The sequence below is a fragment of the Arachis ipaensis genome, chromosome B1, assembly GCF_059453495.1.
Source record: "Arachis ipaensis isolate K30076 ecotype BB chromosome B1, ASM5945349v1, whole genome shotgun sequence".
Taxonomy (NCBI): domain Eukaryota; kingdom Viridiplantae; phylum Streptophyta; class Magnoliopsida; order Fabales; family Fabaceae; genus Arachis; species Arachis ipaensis.
This window is the reverse complement of record NC_142436.1, coordinates 125319134-125337737: the sequence shown is the minus strand read 5'-3', so window position 1 is coordinate 125337737 and position 18604 is coordinate 125319134. Positions and strand designations below refer to the sequence as shown.

At 38.5% G+C, this 18604-nt stretch overlaps 1 non-coding gene and 1 pseudogene across 1 annotated transcript; one reads left to right on the top strand and one right to left on the bottom strand.

Annotated features, from left to right (window-relative positions):
• LOC107610699 (protein FAR1-RELATED SEQUENCE 5-like) overlaps positions 1-18289 on the bottom strand; it is a 72536-nt pseudogene extending 54247 nt beyond the window's left edge.
• LOC148578259 (small nucleolar RNA R71) lies at positions 10602-10709 on the top strand. The gene has a single exon (XR_015902933.1). It is a non-coding gene; the product is annotated as a small nucleolar RNA R71 (small nucleolar RNA).
• Positions 18290-18604: the final 315 nt, after the last annotated feature.

The following is an 18604-nucleotide window of genomic DNA, read 5'->3' as shown; positions in this document are numbered from 1 at the left end:
TGAGGGTTAGGCATGGCTTAATAGCCAACCAAGCTTTAGCATATAACATCAGAGAATATACTGCTCATTACTTATCAAAGTAACTTGCCTCTATGCTGATGGTTTGGAAGCCTCAGTCCAAAAGAATTTAGACATGGCTTTATGGCTAGTCAGGCTTCAACATGCTTCATGAAACACTAGAATTCATTCTTAAAAATTTTGAAGAAAAATATATTTTTGAAAACATTTTTTTTTAAATTTTTTCGAAAACAAAGGAGAAATTTTTGAAAGATTTTTGAAAAATTTTTTGAAAACTTTTTGAAAATAAGAAAGAAATTACCCAATCTAAGCAACAAGATGAACCGTCAGTTGTCCAAACTCGAACAATCCCTGGCAACGGCGCCAAAAACTTGGTATGCGAAATTGTTACTCAGGTTGTGAATTATTGTTCGAAATTGATTCCCTGGCGATGGCACCAAAAACGGATACACAGAACCATGGTCTAAACATATCTTCACAACTTCGCATAACTAACCAGCAAGTGCACTGGGTCGTCCAAGTAATAAACCTTACGTGAGTAAGGGTCGATCCCACGGAGATTGTTGGTATGAAGCAAGCTATGGTCACCTTGTAAATCTCAGTCAGGCGGATATAAAATAGTTATGGAGTTTTCAAAATTAATACTAAAATAAGGATAGAAATACTTATGTAAATCATTGGTGAGAATTTCAGATAAGCGTATGGAGATGCATTCATTCCTCTGAACCTCTGCTTTCCTGCTGTCTTCATCCAATCAGTCTTACTCCTTTCTATGGCTGGCTTTGTGTAAGGATGTCACCGGTGCCAATGGCTACTTTCAATCCTCTCGGAAAAATGGTCCAAATGCTCTGTCACAGCACGGCTAATCATCTGGAGGCATCACCCTTATCGTTGGTTGCATCCTATTCCTCTCTGTGAAAATGGTCCGATGCGCTGTCACTGCATGGATAATCATCTTGGAGGTTCTCGATCATACTGGAATAGAATTTACTATCCTTTTGCGTCTGTCACTACGCCCAGCACTCGCGAGTTTGGAGTTCGTCACAGTCATTCAATCCCAGAGTCCTACTCGGAATACCACGGACAAGGTTTAGACTTTCCGGACTCTCATGAATGTCACCATCAATCTAGCTTATACCACGAAGATTCTGATTAAGAGATCTAAGAGATACTCATTCAATCTAATGTAGAACGGAAGTGGTTGTCAGGCACACGTTCATGGGGAATGATGATGATTGTCATGTTCATCACATTCAGGTTGAAGTGTGAATGAATATCTTAGAAGCGAAATAAGATGAATTGAATAGAAAACAGTAGTACTTTGCATTAATCTTTGAGGAACAGCAGAGCTCCACACCTTAATCTATGGAGTGCAGAAACTCTACCGTTGAAAATACATAAGTAATGAAGGTCCAGGCATGGCCGAATGGCCAGCCCCCAAACGTGATCAATAGATCAAACGATAATCCAAAGATGATTCCAAAGATTCAAAGATGTCAAATAAAATAGTAAAAGGTCCTATTTATAATAAACTAGCTACTAGGGTTTACAGAAGTAAGTAATTGATGCATAAATCCACTTTCGGGGCCCACTTGGTGTGTGCTTGGGCTGAGCTTGAAGTCTACACGTGGAGAGGTCATTTTTTGGAGTTGAACACCAGCTTTTGTGCCAGTTTGGGCGTTGAACTCCACTTTGCAACTTGTTTCTGGCGCTGGACGCCAGAATTGGGCAGAGAGCTGGAATTGAACGCCAGTTTGCGTCATTTAAACTTGGGCAAAGTATAAACTATTATATATTGCTGGAAAGCCCTGGATGTCTACTTTTCAATGCAATTGGAAGCGCGCCATTTTGAGTTCTGTAGCTCCAGAAAATCCATTTTGAGTGCAGGGAGGTCAGAATCCAACAGCATCAGCAGTCCTTCTTCAACCTCTGAATCTGATTTTTGCTCAAGTCCCTCAATTTCTGCCAGAAAATACCTGAAATCACAGAAAAACATACAAACTCATAGTAAAGTCCAGAAATGTGAATTTAACATAAAAACTAGTGAAAACATCCCTAAAAGTAACTAGATTCTATTAAAAACATACTAAAAACAATGCCAAAAAGCGTATAAATTATCCGCTCATCAGACCTCATTTGGGATATGCAACGCATAAACTGCTCAACAAAGTCCCTCAAGTTATGGAGAGACTAGACAAATTTACCAAGCATTGAGTGCAATCCTTCACACCTTGACGTTGTACGAAAACACCCAAAGAAGTTGCCCCTTATATATGCAGTTGCCCACATCCTTCTCCTAGAGTAAAGGTCAGAAACCCATTGATTATCAGACAGACCAAGCGCATCCACCATATAATGCCAATGATCTTCAAACTCCCACACCTCATAATCAAACAGCATGCATTTCTTAAATTCAGAAGTAAATCTGGGGTTGCTTAGGTTAGAAGTGGCATTCCTCAACAGATACCTAGCACACAAATGGTGATAGGCCCCAGGAAACACTGCTTCGATTGCATTTTTCATCGCTCCATGCCCATCTGTTATCACACACCCAGGTGCTTTACCCTTCATGGCGTCCAGGAACTGTTGCAGCAACCAGGTGTAAGTCTGCTCATTCTCATTTGCAACTAGCGCAGTCGCAAACTCAATTGTTTGGTTATGGTGATTCACTCCAGAAAACACAACCAGTGGACACATATACTTATTCTTCCGATATGTCACATCAAATGCGATGACATCCCCAAACAAACCATAATCCAGTTGACTGCAATTATCTGACCAAAACAGGTACACCAAACGACCCTCTTTGTCTGCCAAATAATGCACAAACATTCCAGGATTAGCCTGCGTCGTTGATTCCAGTAACTTAAGGCAAGCCATCGCGTCCCTGCCAATGAGCCTCCATTGCTTCCCTATCTGGTTATACATATCCCTCTTTAGAAACGGAAGGTTTTGGAATCCCCCAGCAGTTTGCACAAAAGATGAATAAATCTGTGGCGTTTTAATCCCAACTCTAAGCATCATGTTCATTTGTTCCAGGGTGGCTGCATCCATTTTCCTATGGCCCGATAGCATGAAAGTCAGTCTATCGTCTAGCAACTCGTGGTTGTGAACATTCTGAAAGTATGATATTATCCATCTACCACTTTCAGAGTGCACGTGGACGCGCATCTCTACCTCACAGCCGCATCTGGTCTCCGCCTTCAGCTCACGTTTCCGTCGCGTGCCGTCGTTAACGGACCCCATTCCTCTGAACCCCTATCGGAAACATACAAATTCTTATTGAGTAACCTCATTCCTCACATTTTGCCAAATTTTATTCTTCCTCATAGTGAAACCATTCATCTTTGCATACAAACTGTAAAACAAGAATGCCACCGATAGATCTGGAAAATGACACATCATAATCACCTTTGTAGTGATTTGCTTGAAATTTATACACCCCAGCTCTGCAATACCGTCCACTGCTTTCTCCTCCTAGTTGTCAAAGAAGCTATCCCCGAAATTCTTCTCTACATCCAACTCCACCCCTAATTCCCCATCATCAACGTCGTCACCAAATTCGTCACCACCAGGACCAAAGGCATCGCTTCCATCGCCTCCCCCTTCTTCATCAGACAACAGCCGGTAACATTCGTCTGCCGTGGATTCTCCCTCTATGCAGTCCTGCGCAAAAATGGCATTCACGGATTAACATCTTTTTTACATCAGCCATAATACTCTGTAACCAAAAATTGCCAAAACACTACCGTGCTCTGTCCTACCTTGTTTCCCACCCACAAAATAGACCATGAAACAATATCACCGCCCACACCCTAAATCCCTTAAATCTAGGGCTTCGCCGTCACTTGAGATGATGGTTCATGGCAGTCGCTCTTCATCTCCTCGCTCTACCAAATGGGCTAAAACTCAGTCAACAGCCCATTCATATAAGGGGGTTCGAATGGAAAAATGTATAAATTGAGGGGTGATAACACTATATGCAGAAATATATAGGCAATATTGTAAATAACAAAAAGACCTGCCACCAAAGCAAAAACTTGTGTCAGAGGTGACAGGTGCATCAATCTCCTAATTTGGACCGGTGCATGCTATAACTCACCGAAAAACATGTGGTAAAAGCACTGTACAAGATAAACAAGAACAAAGAAAATTGCAAAAGAAGAATCAAAAACTACTCTTTATGATGTCTACTTTTTTACAGTCTAACAGTTAATCTAAGCAATTTTCATCGTGAAATCTTAATCCTTAAAGCTTATATATTAGGAATAATTCAAGTTCCAGTGTCTATTATTTAAGGAAAAATTAATTGACAAAATGGTATATATTAATTGTAATTGTTAAGATTGTACATGTGTTACTGAATTAATTCTGTCCGGTTTAGTACTAATGGTGTTTAAGTAAGATTGTATTGACTAATGCGAGCTAATCACCGGTTCAAAATTTCACCAATTTTAGAAACTCAATTACGTCGTAAGTATAGTCTAAACTGGCAAACAGATCATCATAATCAAAGTTTAGAAAAGTGCCACACAACTCAAATCAAATAACTGGGAGAATTAATACCGAGTCGTTCTCCCTTAAACTTGCAATTGAGTGTACATTATTGGTTATAGAATTTAGAAATTTTGAATATAAATTTGGAAAGATAAAGCAACTAGAAATTACAGAGCAACCAATAATAAGATGGCAATAAGTAAAAGCAATAAGCAAGTAAACAGTTATCTAGTAAGTATCCAATTGAGTTGACAACAATTAAAAAGCAAATACACTAGGAAGCAATGGAATTAAACTAAAGGACTAAGAGAATAGAGTCAATAAAAGGGATTGTAATCAAATGCTCAAAAGACTTTAGCTAGAATTGAGAATTTAGGCTTCCTATCCTTCTTATCAACCACAAACATAACAATTAAAAGTTATTCCCACTTCGTTATTGGTGCGCAGAAATTGTGATTACACTTTGATTATGTAAAATTCATCGCTCATTCTTTCCCTGGTAATGGCGCCAAAAATATGATGCCAATACCATGGTTCACAACTTCACACAACTAACCAGCAAGTACACTGGGTCGTCCAAGTAATACCTTACGTGAGTAAGGGTCGAATCCCAAGGAGATTGTTGGTATGAAGCAAGCTATGGTCACCTTGCAGATCTCAGTCAGGTACGGTTAAATGTGATTGGATTAGATAATTAAAAGATAAATAATAAAGGATAGAAATACTTATGTAAATCATTGGTGAGAATTTCAGATAAGCGAATAGAGATGCTTTCGTTCCTCTGAACCTCTGCTTTCCTGCTATCTTCATCCAATCAGTCTTACTCCTTTCCATGGCTGGCTTTATGTGATACATCACCATTGTCAATGGCTACTTTCGGTCTTCTCTCGGGAAAATAATCCAAATGCCCTGTCACGGCATGACTAATCGTCTGGAGGCATCACCCTTGTCAATGGTTTCATCTTATCCTCTCAGTGAACATGGTCAACGCACCCTGTCACGGCACGGCTATTCATCTGTCGGTTGTCGATCCTGCTGGAATAGGATTTACTATCCTTTTGCGTCTATCACTACGCCCGGCAATCGCGAGTTTGAAGCTCGTCACAGTCATTCAATCATTGAATCCTACTTGGAATACCACAGACAAGGTTTAGACCTTCCGGATTCTCTTGAATGCAGCCATCATTCTAGCTTACACCACGAAGATTCCGATTAAGAGATCTAAGAGATACTCATTCAATCTGATGTAGAACGGAAGTGGTTGTCAGGCACGCGTTCATAAGGAATGATGATGATTGTCACGTTCATCACATTCAGGTTGAAGTGCGAATGAATATCTTAGAAGCGAAATAAGATGAATTGAATAGAAAACAGTAGTACTTTGCATTAATCTTTGAGGAACAGCAGAGCTCCACACCTTAATCTATGGAGTGTAGAAACTCTACCGTTGAAAATACATAAGTGAAAGGTCCAGGCATGGCCGAGAAGGCCAGCCCCCAAAACATGATCACATGATCAAAATACAATCCAGGATCCAAAGATGATCCAAAGGATGTCTAATACAATAGTAAGAGGTCCTATTTATAATAAACTAGCTACAAGGGTTTACAGAAGTAAGTAATTCATGCATAAATCCACATCCGGGGCCCACTTGGTATGTGCTTGGGCTGAGCTTTAACTTTCCACGTGCAGAGGCCATTTGTGGAGTTGAACGCCAAGTTTTGATCCATTTCTGGCGTTCAACTCTGGTTTTTTGATCCCTTTCTGGCGCTGAACTCCAGAATTGGGCAGAGAGCTGGCGTTGAACGCCAGTTTATATCGTCTAAAATTGGGCAAAGTATGGACTATTATATATTTCTGGAAAGCTCTGGATGTCTACTTTCCAACGCAATTGGAAGCGCACCATTTCGAGTTCTGTAGCTCCAGAAAATCCACTTTGCGTGCAGGGAGGTCAGAATCCAACAGCATCAGCAGTCCTTCTTCAACCTCTGAATCTGATTTTTGCTCAAGTCCCTCAATTTCAGCCAGAAAATACCTGAAATCATAGAAAAAGACACAAACTCATAGTAAAGTCCAGAAATGTGAATTTAGCATAAAAACTAATGAAAACATCCCTAAAAGTAACTAGATCCTACTAAAAACATACTAAAAACAATGTCAAAAAGCGTATAAATTATCCGCTCATCACAACACCAAACTTAAATTGTTGCTTGTCTCCAAGCAACTGAAAATCAAATAGGATAAAAAGAAGAGAATATACTATAAATTCCAAACTATCAATGAAACATAGCTCCAATCAAATGAGCAGGACTTATAGCTTTTTGCCTCTTGAATAGTTTTGGCATCTCACTTTATCCATTGAGGTTCAGAATGATTGGCATCTATAGGAACTCAGAGTTTAGATAGTGTTATTGATTCTCCTAATTCAGTATGATGATTCTTGAACACAGCTATTTTATGAGTCTTGGTCGTGGCCCTAAGCACTTTGTTTTCCAGTATTACCACCGGATACATAAATGCCACAGACACATAATTGGGTGAACCTTTTCAGATTGTGACTCAGCTTTGCTAAATTCCTCAATTAGAGGTGTCCAGGGTTCTTAAGCACACTCCTTTTTTTGCTTTGGACCTTGACTTTAACCGCTCAGTCTCAAGTTTTCACTTGACACCTACACGCCACAAGCACATGGTTAGGGACAGCTTAGTTTAGCCGCTTAGACTAGGATTTTATTCCTTTAGGCCCTCCTATCCACTGATGCTCAAAGCCTTGGGATCCTTTTTATTTGCCCTTGCCTTTTGGTTTTAAGGGTTATTGGATTTTTGCTCTTGCCTCTTGGTTTTAAGAGCTTTTGGCTTTTTCTGCTTGCTTTTTCTTTTTCTTTTTTTTTCGCCTTTTTTTTCTGTTTTTTTTTTTCTGCAAGCTTTGTTCTTTGCTGCTTTTTCTTGCTTCAAGAATCATTTTTATGATTTTTCAGATTATCAAATAACATGTCTCCTTGTCATCATTCTTTCAAGAGCCAACATATTTAACATTCTTAAACAACAACTTCAAAAGACATATGCACTGTTCAAGCATACATTCAGAAAACAAGAAGCATTGTCACCACATCAATATAATTAAACTAAGTTCAAGGATAAATTCGAAATTCATGTACTTCTTGTTCTTTTGAATTAAAACATTTTTCATTTAAGAGAGGTGATGGATTCATAGGACATTCATAACTTTTAAGACATAGTTACTAACTACTAATGATCATGTAATGAAGACACAAACATAGATAAGCACATAACATAGAAAACGAAAAACAGAAGAAATAAGAACAAGGAATGAATGCACCTTAGTGATGGTGGCGTTTCCTTCTTGAGGAACCAAAGATGTCCTTGAGCTCTTCTATGTCTCTTCCTTGTCTTTGTTGCTCCTCCCTCATTGCTTTTTGATCTTCTCTTATTTCATGAAGGATGATGGAGTGCTCTTGATGTTCCACCCTTAATTGTCCCATGTTGGAACTTAATTCTCCTAGGGAGGTGTTGATTTGCTCCTAATATTTATGTGGAGGGAAGTGCATCCCCTGAGGTATCTCAAGGATCTCTTGATTTGCAGCCACATGTTCTACCACTGAGCTATAGACCCTTGAGATGAATCTTTCCATCTCCCATGACTCGGAGGTGGAAGCCTTTGTCTTCCCTTCCCCTCTTTTAGAGGTTTAGGTGCCATCAATGGTAATGGAAAAACAAAAAGCTTATTCTTTTACCACACCAAACTTAGAATGTTACTCGCCCTCGAGCAAAAGAAGAAAGAATAGAAGAAGAAGAAGATATGGAGGAGATGGAGGGATGTGTGTATGGATGTGAGTGGTGAATGGAGAACAGAAGGGATGATCATGAATGGAGAGAGAGGGTGAGGTGGGTGGGGATCTTGTGGGATTCATAGATCCTGAGATGATCCTGTGGTGTCCACAGATCCTGAGGTGTCAAGGATTTGCATCCCTGCACCAATTAGGCATGTAAAATGCCTTTGCACACAACTCTGGGCGTTCAGCGCCAGGTTGGTGCCCATTTTGGGCGTTCAACGCCCATTTGTTGCCATTTCTGGCGTTGAACGCCAGAACCATGCTTGTTCTGGGCGTTCAGCGCCAGGATGCTGCCCATTTTGGGCGTTCAGCGCCAGAACCATGCTCTGTTCTGGCGTTGAACGGCAGGCAGGTGCTTCCTCCAGGGTGTGATTTTTCTTCTGCTGTTTTTGATTCCGTTTCCAATTTTTATATTTATTTTGTGACTCCACATGATCATGAACCTATAAAGACATATAACTAAGAAAAATATAGTTAGATAAATTGGGTTGCCTCCCAACAAGCGCTTCTTTAATGTCAATAGCTTGACAGTGGGCTCTCATGGAGCCTCACAGATGTTCAGAGCATTTTTTGAGACTCTCCAACACCAAACTTAGAGTTTGGATATGGGAGTTCAACACCAAACTTAGAGTTTGGTTGTGGCCTCCCAACACCAAACTTAGAGTTTGACTGTGGGGCTTTGTTTGACTCTGCTTTGAGAGAAGCTTTTTATGCTTCCACTCCATGGATGCAGAGAGAGATCCTTGAGTTGTAAACACAAGGTTGTCCTCTTTCAATTGAAGGATTAATTCTCCTCTGTCCACATCAATCACAGCTCTTGCTGTGGCTAGGAAAGGTCTTCCTAGGATGATGGACTCATCCTCTTCCTTTCCAGTATCCAGGACTATGAAATCAGCAGGGATGTAAAGGCCTTCAACCTTTACTAACACGTCCTCTACTTGTCCATAAGCCTGTTTTCTTGAATTGTCTGCCATCTCTAATGAGATTTTAGCAGCTTGCACCCCATAGATTCCCAGTTTCTCTATTACAGAGAGGGGCATGAGGTTTATTCCTGAACCAAGGTCACACAGAGCCTTAAAGACCATGGTGCCTATGGTACAAGGTATTATGAACTTTCCAGGATCCTGTCTCTTCTGAGGCAATGTCAGTTGATCCAGATCACTTAGTTCATTGGTGAACAAGGGAGGTTCATCTTCCCAAGTTTCAATACCCAATAATTTGGCATTTAGCTTCATGATTGTACCAAGAAACTTGGCAGTTTGCTCTTCAGTAACATCCTCATTCTCTTCAGAAGAGGAATACTCATCAGAGCTCATGAAGGGCATAAGGAGGTTCAATGGAATCTCTATGGTCTCTAGATGAGCCTCAGATTCCTTTGGTTCCTTAGAGGGAAGCTCCTTATTGGTCACTGGACGTCCCAGGAGGTCTTCCTCCTTGGGATTCACGTCCTCCTCTCCCTCATTGGGTTCGGCCATTTTGGTTATGTCAATGGCCTTGCACTCTCCTTTTGGATTTTCTTTTGTATTGCTTGGGAGAGTGCTAGGAGGGATTTCAGTGATCCTTTTTACTCAGCTGGCCCACTTGTGCTTCCAAATTTCTAATGGAAGACCTTGTTTCATTCATGAAACTTACAGTGGCCTTAGATAGATCAGAGACTAAGTTTGCTAAGCTAGATGGATTCTGCTCAGAATTCTCTGTCTGTTGCTGAGTGGATGATGGAAAAGGCTTGCTATTGCTAAACCTGTTTCTTCCACCATTATTAAAGCCTTGTTGAGGCCTTTGATCCTTCCATGAGAGATTTGGATGATTTCTCCATGATGGGTTATAGGTGTTTCCATAAGGTTCACCTAAGTAATTCACCTCTGCTATTGCAGGGTTTTCAGGATCATAAGCTTCTTTTGCATAAGAAGCCTCTTGAGTACTGTTGGATGTAGCTTGCATTCCATTCAGACTCTAAGAAATCATATTGACTTGTTGAGTCAATATTTTGTTCTGAGCCAATATGGCATTCAGAGTATCAACTTCAAGAACTCCTTTCTTCATAGGCGTCCCATTATTCACAGGATTCCTCTCAGAAGTGTACATGAACTGGTTATTAGCAACCATGTCAATGAGTTCTTGAGCTTCTGCAGGCGTTTTCTTTAGGTGAATGGATCCACCTGCAGAAGTATCCAATGACATCTTTGATAACTCAGACAAACCATCATAGAATATATCCAGGATGGTCCATTCTGAAAGCATGTCAGAGGGACACTTTTTGGTCAACTATTTGTATCTTTCCCAAGCTTCATAGAGGGATTCACCATCTTTTTGTTTGAAGGTTTGAACATCAGCTCTAAGCTTGCTCAGCTTTTGAGGAGGAAAGAACTTGGCTAAGAAAGCCGTGACCAACTTATCCCAAGAGTTCAGGCTGTCTCTGGATTGAGTATCCAACCAGATTCTAGCTCTGTCTCTTACAGCAAATGGGAAAAGCATGAGCCTGTAGACTTCAGGATCTACTCCATTAGTCTTAACAGTATCACATATCTGCAAGAATTCAGTTAAGAACTGAAAAGGATCTTCAGATGGAAGTCCATGAAACTTGCAGTTCTGCTGCATCAGAGAAACTAATTGAGGTTTTAGCTCAAAGTTGTTTGCTCCAATGGTAGGAATGGAGATGCTTCTTCCATGTAAATTGGAATAGGTGCAGTAAAGTCACCAAGCATTCTCCTTGCATTATTATTATTTTCGGCTGCCATCTCCTCTTCTTGTTCGAAAATTTCTGAAAGGTTATCTCTAGATTGTTGTATTTTAGCTTCTCTTAGTTTCCTCTTCAGAGTCCTTTCAGGTTCTGGATCTGCTTCAACAAGAATATTCTTGTCCTTGCTCCTGCTCATATGACAAAGAAGAGGGCACAGAAAAAATAATAATAATAATATGGATCCTTTATACCACAGTATAGAGGTCCTTGTGTTAGAAGAAAAGAAGAAGAAAATCTGAACTCAGAGAGAGAGAGAGAGGGAGTTCGGATTTTTGGTGGGTGATGGAGAGATGTTAGTAGATGAATAAATAATTAGAATAAGATGAGAGAGGGAAAATTTTGAAAATAATTTTTGAAAAAGAGTTAGTGATTTTTGAAAATAGTTTTTGAAAAAGGTTAGTATTTTTCGAAAATAAAAATCACAAATTAAAATAATTAGTTAATTAAAAAGAAATTTTGAAAAAGAGGGGAGATATTTTCGAAAATTAGAGAGAGAGAGTTAGTTAGGTAGTTTTGAAAAAGATAAGAAACAAACAAAAAGTTAGTTAGTTAGTTGAAACAAATTTGAAAATCAATTTTGAAAAAATAAGAAGATAGGAAGTTAGAAAAAATATTTTTGAAATCATATTTTGAAAAAGATAAGATAAGAAGATATTTTTGAAAAGATATGATTGAAATTAGTTTTTGAAAAAGATTTGATTTTTAAAATCACAATTAATGACTTGATTCACAAGAAATCACAAGATATGATTCTAGAATTCAAAGTTTGAATCTTTCTTAACAAGTAAGTAACAAACTTGAAATTTTTGAATCAAAACATTAATTGTTATTGTTATTTTCGAAAATTTGATATAAAAATAAGAAAAAGATTTTTGAAAAATATTTTTGAAATTTTCAAAAATAACTAAGAAAAATGAAAAAGATTTGATTTTTGAAAAAGATTTTGAAAAAGCTAAGATTTTTAAATTGAAAATTTGATTTGACTCATAAAAACAACTAGATTTTAAAATTTTTTGAAAAAGTCAAATCTAATTTTCGAATTTATGAGAGAGAAAAAGGGAAAGATATTTTTTTGATTTTTGAATTTTTAATGATGAGAGAGAAAAACAAGAAAAATGATGCAATGCATGAAATTTTTAGATTAAAACATGTGATGCATGCAAGAATGCTATGAATGTCAAGATGAACACCAAGAACACTATGAAGATCATGATGAACACCAAGAATATATTTTTGAAAAAATTTTTTATGCAAAGAAAACATGCAAGACACCAAACTTAGAATTCTTTGATGCTTAGGCACTAAGAATTCAAGAATGCATATGAAAAACAAGAAAAGACACAAAACATGCAAATGCAAGGATCAAACAAGAAGACTTACCAAGAACAACTTGAAGATCATGAAGAACACTATGAATGCATGAATTTTCGAAAAAATGCAAGATGCATATGCAATTGACACCAAACTTATAACATGACTCAAGAAACAGAAAAATATTTTTTATTTTTATGATTTTCTATTTTTTTTGGATTTTTTTCGAAAATTAAAAGGAAAATAAGGATTTCAAAATTTTTAATATGAATTCCAGGAATCTTGCATTCTTAGTCTAAAGCTTCAGTCCAGGAATTAGACATGGCTCACTAGCCAGCCAAGCTTTCAATAAAAGCTCCAGTCCAAAACACTAGACATGGCCAATGGCCAGCCAAGCTTCAGCATGTAATCCAGACATGACATGCCTGACATACCCTTCAGTCGTGTAACAGCTGATGGTTGGAAGCCTCAGTCCAAAAGAATTTAGATATGGCTTTACAGCCAGCCAGGCTTCACATGCTTCATGAAATACTAGAATTCATTCTTAAAAATTTTGAATAAAAATATATTATTTTTTTTTGAAAACATTTTTATAATTTTTTTCGAAAACAGATGAGAAATTTTTGAAAGATTTTTGAAAAATTTTTGAAAAAAAAATAAAAAGAAAATTACCTAATCTGAGCAACAAGATGAACCGTCAGTTGTTCAAACTCGAACAATCCCCGGCAACGGCGCCAAAAACTTGGTGCGCAGAAATTGTGATTACACTTTGATTATGTAAAATTCATCGCTCATTCTTTCCCTGGTAATGGCGCCAAAAACATGATGCCAATACCATGGTTCACAACTTCGCACAACTAACCAGCAAGTGCACTGGGTCGTCCAAGTAATACCTTACGTGAGTAAGGGTTGAATCCCACGGAGATTGTTGGTATGAAGCAAGCTATGGTCACGTTGCAGATCTTAGTCAGGTAGGGTTAAATGTGATTGGATTAGATAATTAAAAGATAAATAATAAAGGATAGAAATACTTATGTAAATCACTGGTGAGAATTTCAGATAAGCGAATAGAGATGCTTTCGTTCCTCTGAACCTCTGCTTTCCTGCTATCTTCATCCAATCAGTCTTACTCCTTTCCATGGCTGGCTTTATGTGATACATCACCATTGTCAATGGCTACTTTCGGTCTTCTCTCGGGAAAATGATCCAAATGCCCTGTCACAGCATAGCTAATCGTCTGGAGGCATCACCCTTGTCAATGGTTTCATCTTATCCTCTCAGTGAACATGGTCAACGCACCCTGTCACGGCACGGCTATTCATCTGTCGGTTCTCGATCCTGCTGGAATAGGATTTACTATCCTTTTGCGTCAGTCACTACGCCCGGCAATCGCGAGTTTGAAGCTCGTCACGGTCATTCAATCATTGAATCCTACTTGGAATACCACAGACAAGGTTTAGACCTTCCGGATTCTCTTGAATGCCGCCATCATTCTAGCTTACACCACGAAGATTCCGATTAAGAGATCTAAGAGATACTCATTCAATCTGATGTAGAACGGAAGTGGTTGTCAGGCACGCGTTCATAAGGAATGATGATGATTGTCACGTTCATCACATTCAGGTTGAAGTGCGAATGAATATCTTAGAAGCAAAATAAGATGAATTGAATAGAAAACAGTAGTACTTTGCATTAATCTTTGAGGAACAGCAGAGCTCCACACCTTAATCTATGGAGTGTAGAAACTCTACCGTTGAAAATACATAAGTGAAAGGTCCAGGCATGGCCGAGATGGCCAGCCCCCAAAACGTGATCACAGGATCAAAATACAATCCAGGATCCAAAGATGATCCAAAGGATGTCTAATACAATAGTAAGAGGTCCTATTTATAATAAACTAGCTACTAGGGTTTACAGAAGTAAGTAATTGATGCATAAATCCACTTCCGGGGCCCACTTGGTGTGTGCTTGGGCTGAGCTTTAACTTTCCACGTGCAGAGGCCATTTGTGGAGTTGAACGCCAGGTTTTGATCCATTTCTGGCGTTCAACTCTGGTTTGTTGATCCCTTTCTGGCGCTGAACTCCAGAATTGGGAAGAGAGCTGGCGTTGAACGCCAGTTTACATCATCTAAACTTGGGCAAAGTATGGACTATTATACATTTCTGGAAAGCCCTAGATGTCTACTTTCCAACGCAATTGGAAGCGCGCCATTTCAAGTTCTGTAGCTCCAGAAAATCTACTTCGAGTGCAGGGAGGTCAGAATCCAACAGCATCAGCAGTCCTTCTTCAACCTCTGAATATGATTTTTGCTCAAGTCCCTCAATTTCAGCCAGAAAATACCTGAAATCACAGAAAAACACACAAACTCATAGTAAAGTCCAGAAATGTGAATTTAGCATAAAAACTAATGAAAATATCCCTAAAAGTAACTAGATCCTACTAAAAACATACTAAAAACAATGTCAAAAAACGTATAAATTATCCGCTCATCAGTTATCCCCTAACATCGGAGGAAAGTCAAGTAGGAATAATTGATCTCAATGCACAAATCCTAATCAATTTACCAATCAAATTTGGTAAAAGATTAGCGTTAGTGAAAATCAAATCAACTAACAACTCTCAATTACCAATTAATATTGGACATTGATAACTCAAGGATCCTTAATTACTCAACCCTAAGCCAAAAATTAAAAAATATACTCCATATTTAAGGTTAGAATTTCATCAACACTAGGTGATCAAATAGTTAATATGCATAGATACAAATGGAACTAGTCACAACCTATGGAGTTTAGGCCGACTAGTTGGTACAGAATTTATAATCCACAAACTAACCGACAAGTGCACCAGGTCATACCAAGTAATACCTCAGGTGAATGAGAGTCAATCCCATGAGGATTGATAGACCAAGTAACAATGGTTGAGTGATTTACTTAGTCAGACAAGTAAAAAATGATGTTTTGGGGTTTAAGAATACTAAACAGTAATTCAAAGATTAAGAAAGTAAACAATGAAATTGGTGTGAAGACTATGTGACAAAACAGTTAAGGTTTCAGAGATATTCATTTTCCGAATTAATATTTCTTACCAACTACTTTAATCAGGCAAGATTCAATTCATGGCAAACTGTAATTGACTAAACCCTAATTCCTTGGTGATTTAGTCTCCTCTAACCTAATCAGTCGTCAATTCCTTGGTCATTTAATATAGATTAAAGGGTTAGGTTCAATTCTAGTTTATTAGCCACTCAAATCCTAATTACCCAGATATAAGAGGATTATATGTCACTTATCCCGTTAAGCCCAAGCAATTAGTGGTTTAGGAAAAATTTACTTTCAAGCTAGTATTTAGGTGAGATAACTTTTCCAAGAATCAACAAGAATTCATGTAGAACAAGAGTTATTTTCCAATACACTCAAGTTCATAAGATGAAGAACGAAAGTAATCCTTGAATTTAAATCAATATATTAATTAAAATAGAGTGACAATGGTATTAATCTATAGAATAAATAGAGCTCATAACCTTAACAATGGAGGTTTAGTTGCTCGTGGCTCATAAAGAAAACTAGGGTTCAAAAGTGTGTAAAAACTAGAATGAGGTAGAAGAGAAGAGAGAGCCCGAACGGCTAAATCTTTACCCTTTTATATCTAACCTAATTTAATTTGAAAATAAAATAATAACTACTAAAGTCCAAAATATTGGGTTTGGGAATAAAAATAACCAAAACAAAATAAAATACAAGAAATATGATCCAAATCTAACTAATGAATCCCCTTAATTGAAATTAGATCCGCGCTACTAGCACTAAATGCCAGAATCGGTGTTTAGCGCCCCACAAGGCAGTAAGCTTTCCATTGTTGCTGTCTTCCTCGCGCTAAATGCTAGGCTCGGTGTTTAGTACCCCTCAAGGCAGTGAGCTCACACACGCTACGAGGCACCTGGCGCTAAACGCCCAGGTCTGCCTTTAGCGCTAGCTTGATAGAATACCTGCAAGCAATTCAAAGTGCTTGGGCACTAAACGCCAGATGCAGCGTTTAGCGCCAGCTCAACAGAATCAAAATTCTTCTCTTTTCTGCTGCACAGACTCTGTCAAACTGATCCAAACTTCACCTGAAATAATTAAAACAATAGAACGACTCAAAGTAGCTTCCAAATAGGCTTTAGACAATAAAATCCAAATAAAACTCAATAAATTCATATCTAAAATAATAAGAAAATAAAGAAAAGATGCTCACACATCACTAGTCAAGAAGTACAACAAAATTTCATAAAAGGCTTACTTCCTATCTCTCAAAGTTTAAAGCAAAGGCCTCTAAGGCAACAAAGTTATATACATACAGAAGATGAGAGAATAACTACAACAAAAGTAAAGCAGGATAAAACAAAAGAGAAGCTATCCTCCGCTCTGTCACCATGTCCGCAAACTCATCGAGGTGGGTTGTGACCTGCATCTCAAAAGCAACAATAACATATGGTATGAGAACCGGAGGTTCTCAGTATGGTAACAGTACCCAATATATAAGATATAAGGTTTTGGGACGCCAAAGGCAATTTTAGAACTTCGCATCAAACATAAGATTCAAACTTAAAGCAACTTAAACCATAAAAGGGTTATCTATCTTACAAGATTTCTAACTAACATAACACCACTGTCCCATAGCCTTTGCCAGCCTAACCTCCGTGTGATCCCATCGCCATCGCCTACCGAACCTCCTCAATTCCAGTAGAAAACACAGGTAATGCAAACAAGTAAAGCACAAGTAATATACATATACAATAAGTAAAATAAATAGCAAGTAGGCATGTGATTCATTTAGGCATACAGAAGTTAAGCAAAGTAAACAAATATATAAAAAATCATAAGGATGCCTGTCCTATTTGGCTGTGATATCACATTTGTCAGTTATAAGTTGCCAACCCGACACATCCTGTTGGATGTAGCCTTTCTGTCGCGTCCGAGGATAAAGTGCCTGGCACACTATCATTCCGAGGATATATTTCTTGGCACACTATCGTTCCGAGGATATAGTGTTTGGCACACTTGCATGCTCATTTTGAGGATATAGTGCGTGGCACACTTTTATGGCAGAGAAGGTTATGTGAGCGGGATACTACTCCAATCCTCACATCTCAACGTAAGCGGGATTAACCATCGTCCTTACGCCGGTGCCACGACCTCGACAAGCGGGACTTACCACCGCCCTTGCCCGAGACGCATAGCGACTCATCAACCTCAATGCATAAATATCATAAGATTCAGTCTCACTGATCACTACTCATAGCACAAGTTCTTTGATAGCCAGTTCATCAACCTCCAACAATCTCAAGCATTTATATCCAAGTTCCAAGTTCATCTCAACCATCATTAGTTTCCAAGTTCTCAAGTTTGTAATCAATATAGTACTTCACCAACTTACCCAACTAGTCCATCCAGAGTACTTCAGAAACCTAAGTCTCCGTCTTCTAAACCTATAACAGAAATTACCAATTAAACCAACTATCTCATCTTCACTAATCATAGAGTCTAAGTACTAGATAGTAATCTTACACGACAATAAAAGAAGTTTAGAAAGATAGAGAACCTTTAAAAACAAAGAAAAATAAGTTTTCAGCAAAACAGAGGTCTTGTGTACACAAGCCCCTGTCCCGCATATGTAAGGTTGCAAAAATGAGTGGTCGTGCACGCGATGCCACCCCCACATACGCAAGAGTCCCAATCCAAAGGGAATTCCCGCATCGCTATTAAAATTTCGTGTACGCATGCCTCAAAATCACGTTCTCGCGTACGCATACCAGTGTCCACATACGTGAGAGCACTTGCCAGCTGTCAATGCTAGGGTCGCATGCACAGGTCCACGTACGTATGCCATGACAGACTTAGAAAATTTTCAAAAGTTGCAGAATTCAGATTTTCTTACTGAACTTTAAACGCACATAACTTTTTCGTTTTAAAACATTTTCTATCCGTTCTTTAGACATCTTAAAGCTCTCGAAGCCAACTTTCGTTTAAATCAAGTTTCATCCAAAATGGGGGTCCAGAGGCTAAATTATACCTCACCAAAGTTCATCAAAAATTAAGATTTTACAAAATTTGATAAAGTTCTCTAATTTTCCAAAACTTCAAACCAAATCAAACCAAAACCACAACACACTCTAACCCATACTAAAAATTACCATTTTGTTTC